This window comes from Parasteatoda tepidariorum, chromosome 6, assembly GCF_982258835.1.
Source record: "Parasteatoda tepidariorum strain Cologne lab strain chromosome 6, Ptep-v5.0, whole genome shotgun sequence".
Lineage (NCBI taxonomy): Eukaryota > Metazoa > Arthropoda > Arachnida > Araneae > Theridiidae > Parasteatoda > Parasteatoda tepidariorum.
Genome location: NC_141760.1, coordinates 60253401 through 60261074, shown reverse-complemented (window position 1 = coordinate 60261074; position 7674 = coordinate 60253401).

Sequence of the window (7674 nt, the reverse complement as noted above, 5' to 3'; positions counted from 1 at the left end):
TTCAAAGTAAAATCTTTTTTAAATAAATTTACTTAATGATGGATAAACTAATAAAAACTGAAAAACATTATAAAATTTCAGAATTCACAAAATTCTGTGTAAAATGAAATAAACTCTCTCTTTGAATGATGTTTTAATAATTAAAACATAAAAGTGAGCGAAAAATTCCTCAAGATGAAAAACAAGGAATTTAGTACCTACAAGCCTTGTCACGAGAATGTCGAACTTGATTAATTGCTGAATTGTAGTACAGTGAAATCTCCAGGAAGGACTTAACTACCTCTATGTAGCGGCCTCTTGGCAGGCACAGAATCTTCCCTTAAGACTTATGTTCAGGAAAATTTTTAGAAGAGACTGAGCAAACCTCTTCACCAATAGTGGCCAATATACCTATTGCATTTTTAAAATGTTATTTTCCCTTTTCCAACATGAGATATTTTTTCTTTATTGTGTTGATTTTTACCCCTAATTATGCAAAAGGCCTGGTCTCACATTATTCAATTTAACGTTTTCACAATTCATTCTACACAATCCATTTCGGTGTATCCATCGTCTGCCTGTAGTGTATAAAAGCGCATAGTAATCGCATTTGTTCCGATTTTTCAGCATTGTTCCGAAAATATGATTTTAGGTCAAAATATTGTTTTCTCGGTATTCTAGCACCTTTTCACTTATACAGATTTTCTTTCAACCTAGGGTGGGTCTACAAACAGGGCATGTGATTTTTTCCGGAAATATCGCAGATTTCCGCGAATCAAAATTTAACAATCCAATGAACTTTTGTAAAATCCCGTTAATGAGACGTTTACATACATATCATTCTTTCGCCAATTTAATTCTTTTGGTTTAGCGGATTTTCGCCATTTTAAGTATTTAGAACTGAATCAGCTGATATATCGTTTCTTAATCATGACATTTTATTATTAATCATCAATTTTTGTATTTACATGATTTTAAAGTTACATATTGCGATTCGTATCAACTAGATATAAAAATTGTATATTGTAATTCCTATTCGAGCAATTTAAAATCAAATATCGCCATTTGTAAATCCAAAATTGCATTTCGTATTCACGTGGTTGTAATATCAAACATCGATTTTTATGTTTATGCATGAATTAAAAACTACACATTGCGACTGGTATTCGCATGAATTAAGCATCATGATTCGTATTTAGGCGATTTAAAAATTCAATATCGCAATTTGTATTTTCATGTTTTTAATATCCAATATTGCAATTCATATTCATGTAATTTCAAAATCCAATATAGTGATTCTTGTAAGAAGTAAGTTTTTTCTTGAATCAGTTACTATAGAGGTGTGATATACTTATATTTTTAATTAAATTACTAATGTACACTGGTTATCATAAATTAAGGAAAAATCACAAAAATAGCGATAACTCTTTCAAAAGTAAGCCAAACCGTGCAAAATTTGCATATGTTGTCCACTAAGAGTAGCTGAGTAAAATTGCAATATGCAAATTAGTGGCGCTGCACTCGGCTTACGTCATCTGCCTGGAGCATAAAAGTCCAAGTTTGAGAGAAAGCACACAAATTTTACTGTGATTGCGACATTGAAAATCTGAGATAGCCAATTCGTAATAATGACCTCTAGGCATCATTTGCCTGAAGAACTACGATGGAGAGCCATCGGGAGACTAGAGGCAGGGCAGAGTCAATCAGAAGTGGCCAGACGGCTAAATGTGAGTCCATCTGTGGTTCATAGACTTTGGAGGCAATTTCAAACCACAGATTCGGCATCTAGGAGGTTCAGTCAAGGACGGCCAACTGTTACGACCAGTGCCGATGACCGATATTTGACATTAAGTGCACGCAGGAATAGAACCGCTACTCCGACACATCTTAGATCCTCTCTTGCTGCAGCCACCGGAAGGTTGGTGTCAACGTCAACTGTGCGCAGAAGGCTCCACGAAGGTGGTCTGTATGCGAGACGACCAGCCATTTGCGTGCCGCTCACATCACGCCATAGGAGAGACCGTTTGCAGTGGGCCCGACAACATGTCCACTGGACGTCAGATCAATGGAGGCCTGTTCTCTTTACGGATGAGTCCAGGTTTAGTCTAGAAAGTGACAGTAGACGTTATTTGATATGGAGAGAACCTGGGACCCGTTATCATCCATCAAACATCCGTGAAAGAGATGCATACGGAAGAGGCAGTGTCTGTGTTCGGGGAGGCATATCCTTAGGAGGGCGCACATACCTCCATGTCTTTCCAAGGGGAACCGTGAATGCTCAGGTTTATCGAGACAACATCCTTGATGCTTATGTGCGCCCATATGCCGGGGCAATTGGTGATTGCTTCCTGTTACAGGACGATAATGCAAGACCACACAGAGCTCGCATTGTTGATGATTATCTTCAACAGGAAACAATTACTCGCATGGAGTGGCCAGCTCGATCCCCGGACTTGAATCCTATCGAGCACGTTTGGGATGCTCTAGGGAGGCGTGTATCTGCCATCAATCCGCCCCCTCAGACCCTTGCCACGCTTGCAACTGCTTTACAAGAGCAATGGCTCTCACTTCCTATTGAACTGATAGACCGCATAATTGAAAGCATCACACATCGCTGTTTGTGCTGTAGTGCTTCTAGAGGCAATCATATTCCATATTAAAGGTACTTTTTCTATTGCAAACCGATACTTCCAATTTGTTTATTTTATACATGTGCTAATTTCTATACTACTATTAATGTCTGATAATTTCTTTTTATGTTGTTTAATACCTTTCTATGTGTTGTATATTGTAGGTAAGTTTCATAAAATTCCATGTGTAATTTCTTGAGTTATCGCGATTTTTGTGAATTTTCCTTAATTTATGATAACCAGTGTAGTTCAAAAAATTATGTTGAATATGAAACATGTATGGTTTATGAATTGTTATCGATTTTTTGCTCAAAAGATGTTCAGAGTTTTTCTTCTGTCACAATTTTTCCTGATTGGGCTTATCATGTTTTGTATTCTTATTTTTGTTTTTAACAAGTTGGCGGCTATGAAAGCACTACTGACCATTTTACATGTTTGATGAAATATTTGTTAGTCCACATGTGCGTATACTGAGCTAGATTCGGTGGCTAAGAATTATTGCACTCTCGCATGCAACTCTGCTGCATTTCGCAATAGATTCCCAATTTCAGGAAATCGAACCCAAAAATATTGTGAAATTTTGCTGATCATGGGGACCAACTAAACATTGCCAAATTTCCCCCTCTAAAAACAAGAGAAAAATTTATTTCATCGTTGGTTAATCAATCAAATCGTTGGTGAACCATCATCTTTGTCACTGGCAAGCTAATGGCCTTCTCATGCTCTTATATTTATAGATCAGTACCATAATTCCATGAACTTTCATGTGGGTCCCCAGAGCAGTAATGAATCACAATGCTTCATCTCCTCCAAATTTCTATCTCCCTTTTATTAATGAAGTATAATTTTTTATTAAAGAAATTGTAACTAGTGTGGGTTAATAAATTATTTTCAGTTTGATGAAATTTTTAAAGCGGAATGAGACTGGCGTCTGTTTTGATGAGATTGTAAGCTGTTTTTAGATGTAATTAGTGTGGTTTAATAAATAAATATATTTTTTTAATTGTCTATTTCCAATTGCACTAAATCAAAATTTTAAATAAGTTATTGGTGATTCTGTTAGTCTAGACCCAAACCTATTGGCAATTTCCTGACACATGCAATCTTGTTCATACACAACCACGTGATTTCAGCAATCTTGAGTGGCAGATACTAAAATAATGATCTGTGTAATTGCGCAAACATTCTCTACATCTTTGTCTGTCCATTATTATGTGAATTTATAACTTTTCCATTTATTGATGGACAAAACTGAGGCATTCTAAACAAGAAATCATTTATACTTTGAGGAATCCAAGTTTTTAATCACATCTCCAAAATAAGTCTGCTGCATTAATTACATCTCCGTTAAGTGATGAAATATGTTTTATATGCATGCGTTAAAGTGATGAAATGCGTTTTAACATATTTCAGTTTTTTCCCCCAACCTCTCAGATGCTGGGAATTCCATTGAATGTAAATTTTACATCTGGAAACAAGCTCCAGAGTTTTTTTAAACTTTACCAGTGATCTTTTGTGTCACGACTTGTTTCGAATCGATCAGATCAAGGAATTCTATGCAATTTGAAAAACTAATCAGTAAATATTTTTATTCATGCTATATTCTTTATGATAAGTATTGAATTATCTATTTTATAAAACACGGTTGAATGGATTTAATTTAAAGCGAATGTTGTCCTTTCCACATTATTACTGGTTTATCAGTAAAACTCTCTAACTAAAGTTAGATCTGAGAACCTCAAGTCCCAAGCAACCTATCGACCACTAAAATTACATTCCATCTATAAAGGAAAAAAAAATCTATTAATAGTAGATTCTTCAAGATATTGTGTCATCTCTTAAGGGTTAGGAGAGGTGGTAAAGGGTTCCTACCTATTTAATTTAAAATAAATGTTGCACAATTAAAGATAAATGCTAAACTAGTCAAAGGTGTAATAAATAATAAGAAAGAAAATTTATGCAAGCCTTTCAAATTAAAATTAATTTCATCTAATTCATTGAAGATAAATAATCATAGAAATAAATAGGTGTATAATATAACCGGCACCAAATATCCTAGAGGAGGGATGGCGAACCAATGGCACGCGTGCCATTTATGGCACGATACACACTATTTTGGGCACGCCACCAATCACAAATATTATTACACTATGAAGCATATGAAACAATTAAATTAAAATTCACAAAAACAAACAAAATAATAAACAATTATTAATAAAAAAATTAACAATTCATGCTGAAAAAACAATTAATAACCATAAAAAGCAAGCTAACAATAAATATCTAGCAACAAAAATTAACAGTCCTGCTTAAACTAACATCTTCCAACCTAATATAAGTTATTTGTCATCTAATCTGCAACAACAGAAGTCACACTGATGTTACTTTAAGTTGTTTTAAGACATGGCAAAATGTATTTTTTTTTTCAATGTAATTAAAGAGTTTTGATTTGATAGTATTTAGTATTATTATTTTTCCAATAATCACGAAGTCAAAAATATTTGACGGCACGTCTATGACCTCATTAAACAATGTTTTAGAAAAAAAATGGCACGTTGGTGTATAAAGGTTCGCCACCGCTGTCCTAGGGCTTCGTTTTGCAATGTGGTGTAGAAATAAAAATTTTGTTTTTGGTTAGGTTTAAAAATTTTGCTGCCTAAAAATTAACAAGTTACACAAAGAAAAACAAATGATGCATCGAGTCAACTAACAAACAATAAAAATTTATTTATGTTGATGAAAAACAATATAGTTAATTGCTGATATTCCTAAATTTTTTGCAGACATGTGATTGCTGGAAGAAATTATCTGAAAATTTTTTTGAAACTTTATAAATAGATAATTTCACTTTCAGATGCATAAATGTTTTCTCAATATTTGGTTTCTTTTTAATAACCATTTTTTGTATATAGAAGACAAAAAATAGATTAACATTTCCATACATCTAAGTAACATTTATATAATAAAATTTAAAGGGAAAAAATAAAAATATTTATCTGAAAAATGTTTTTCTCAGCAACTTGTACAAGAACATATATTCTATCAACACTAGCAATATTTCCGAATGTAAGAAGGAAAACATAATGTGTATTCCAATTATCATTTTCTTAAAAGAAACTATTTTCCAAAATTCTGAAACTCTCAGTAATAACTACAAAAAAAAAGATCAGAACACAAATCAAGCTTATTGTTAGACACATCAGAAAGTGGTTAATCAAATGCACGTTTCTAAATATAGGACTTAAAAAAATCAACAATTGCTGAAAAAGCCATGAATTCAGCACAAATTAAGTGAATTGTGCACAATTCAAATTTCTCGTGCTGTTGTAACATAAGGATAAAATCATGAATTCAGAAAGAATTGTGGAAAAAAAATAATCTGAAGAAACTAATCGTCCTGTCACAAAAAGAAAATTAAAGTTTTGAGTATGAAGATAAAGGGATTTTAATATCAGTGCAAATCGAGTGTGATAACTGAAATGCGCTACCTGAATTTCACGCATTGGAATAATTTTGTGATTACTCGCACAGGATTTGAAATTTTGATGTCTCAATATCATTTCATTCGATTAATGAGAAAGAACAGCACTTTTTGGAACAAACGATCTTTTAAGTGTTTGCGATTTTGGAATTTATTCTTGCATTATCAATTTATTAAGGAATTATTTCTTTTGATTTTCGAAAGTTTATAAGAAGTTGCATTGCTCTAACAGGTCTACGTTATTGCCCGTGAACAAGACTTTAGGTGAGAAGAGAAAGGATGGTGTTATTGGTTAAAAAGAAATAAGCGTCTTGTTAACGAGATTTTGTGCAAGTTACAAAATGAAAGTTTAGATTACAGAGATGAGATTCTTCCGCGGATTTCCGCTTTCTTTCAGATTTTTTCCGCTGAAATTTCTTTTTTGCACAAGTTAAAATGTTTTATGAGGAATTTAATTTTCCGCGTAACGAAATTATTGAAGTTGTCATTCCTCCCTCTGAAGTTTCTCTAAAAATCAATTCCTTGGGATAAAACTGGTTGACCTTTATACAGGGATGAGATTTTTTCCCCTTTTGTCTCTCGAATTTCAGCCTTTTTATCAAAATCTCCGATTCTCTAGAAGTTTCGTTTTTTAAATAAATATCCCGCTTTTTTGTGAAAATTCAGTCGTTGAAGTAAAATAATTATATTTATTTACGATTTTCAAAGAAAAACAGAAAATTCGAACTACGTCCTAGCTGCTAACCTTTCCGCATTTTTACTTATATTAGCTATTTTCTCCGATTTTACGCACAGAAAATAAGATTTTCCGTATTTTTTATCCGTCGGCGGGATAGCTCGTATTTTCGTAATTCAGACGTTGCTGCTTCTTGTATTCTGGAGTGAAAGCAAACAAAAAAAGTAGAGGTGGATTTGCGGTGAAAATATTTATTTGCTCATTCAATTAATCTTGTTAATTTTTATTTATTAAGTCTAAGCAAAAAACAATACAAACAAGCCTTTTAGAAATCCCAAGTCCAGACTCTGCAAATATTTAGATTTTTATTCACGCGATTTTAATATCATACTTACCTGATTTAAAAGTTGAGCATTACAATTCTTATTTACGCTTTTTAAATATCGTACATTATGACTCGTATTTACGCGATTTAAAAATCCAATATCGTGTTTTGATCAAACATCGATTTTCGTATTTACCCGATTTAAAATTTGAACTTTGCGATTCGTACTCAGGCGATTTAAATATTGTACATTGCGATTCTTATTTACGAGATTTAAAAAACCAACATCGCGATTTGTATTTACGATCTTTTAAAACCCTATGTAGCTACGCGAGCTTAAAATCCAATGTCGTGATTCGTTTTTGCGGTTGCAATATCAAAAGTTACGCATCATGATTCGTATTTTAGCATTTTTTAAATTCGATGTAGAGTTTCATATTCACGTGATTTAAAAGCCTCATATCGGGATTTATAATCACATGGTTTACAAGTTTAAAAATCGCACATTATTGTCAAATTTTCGTATATATATTCTAGGATTTCCTTTATGTTTGCAAAGTGAATAAAAAATGAGAAGACACAA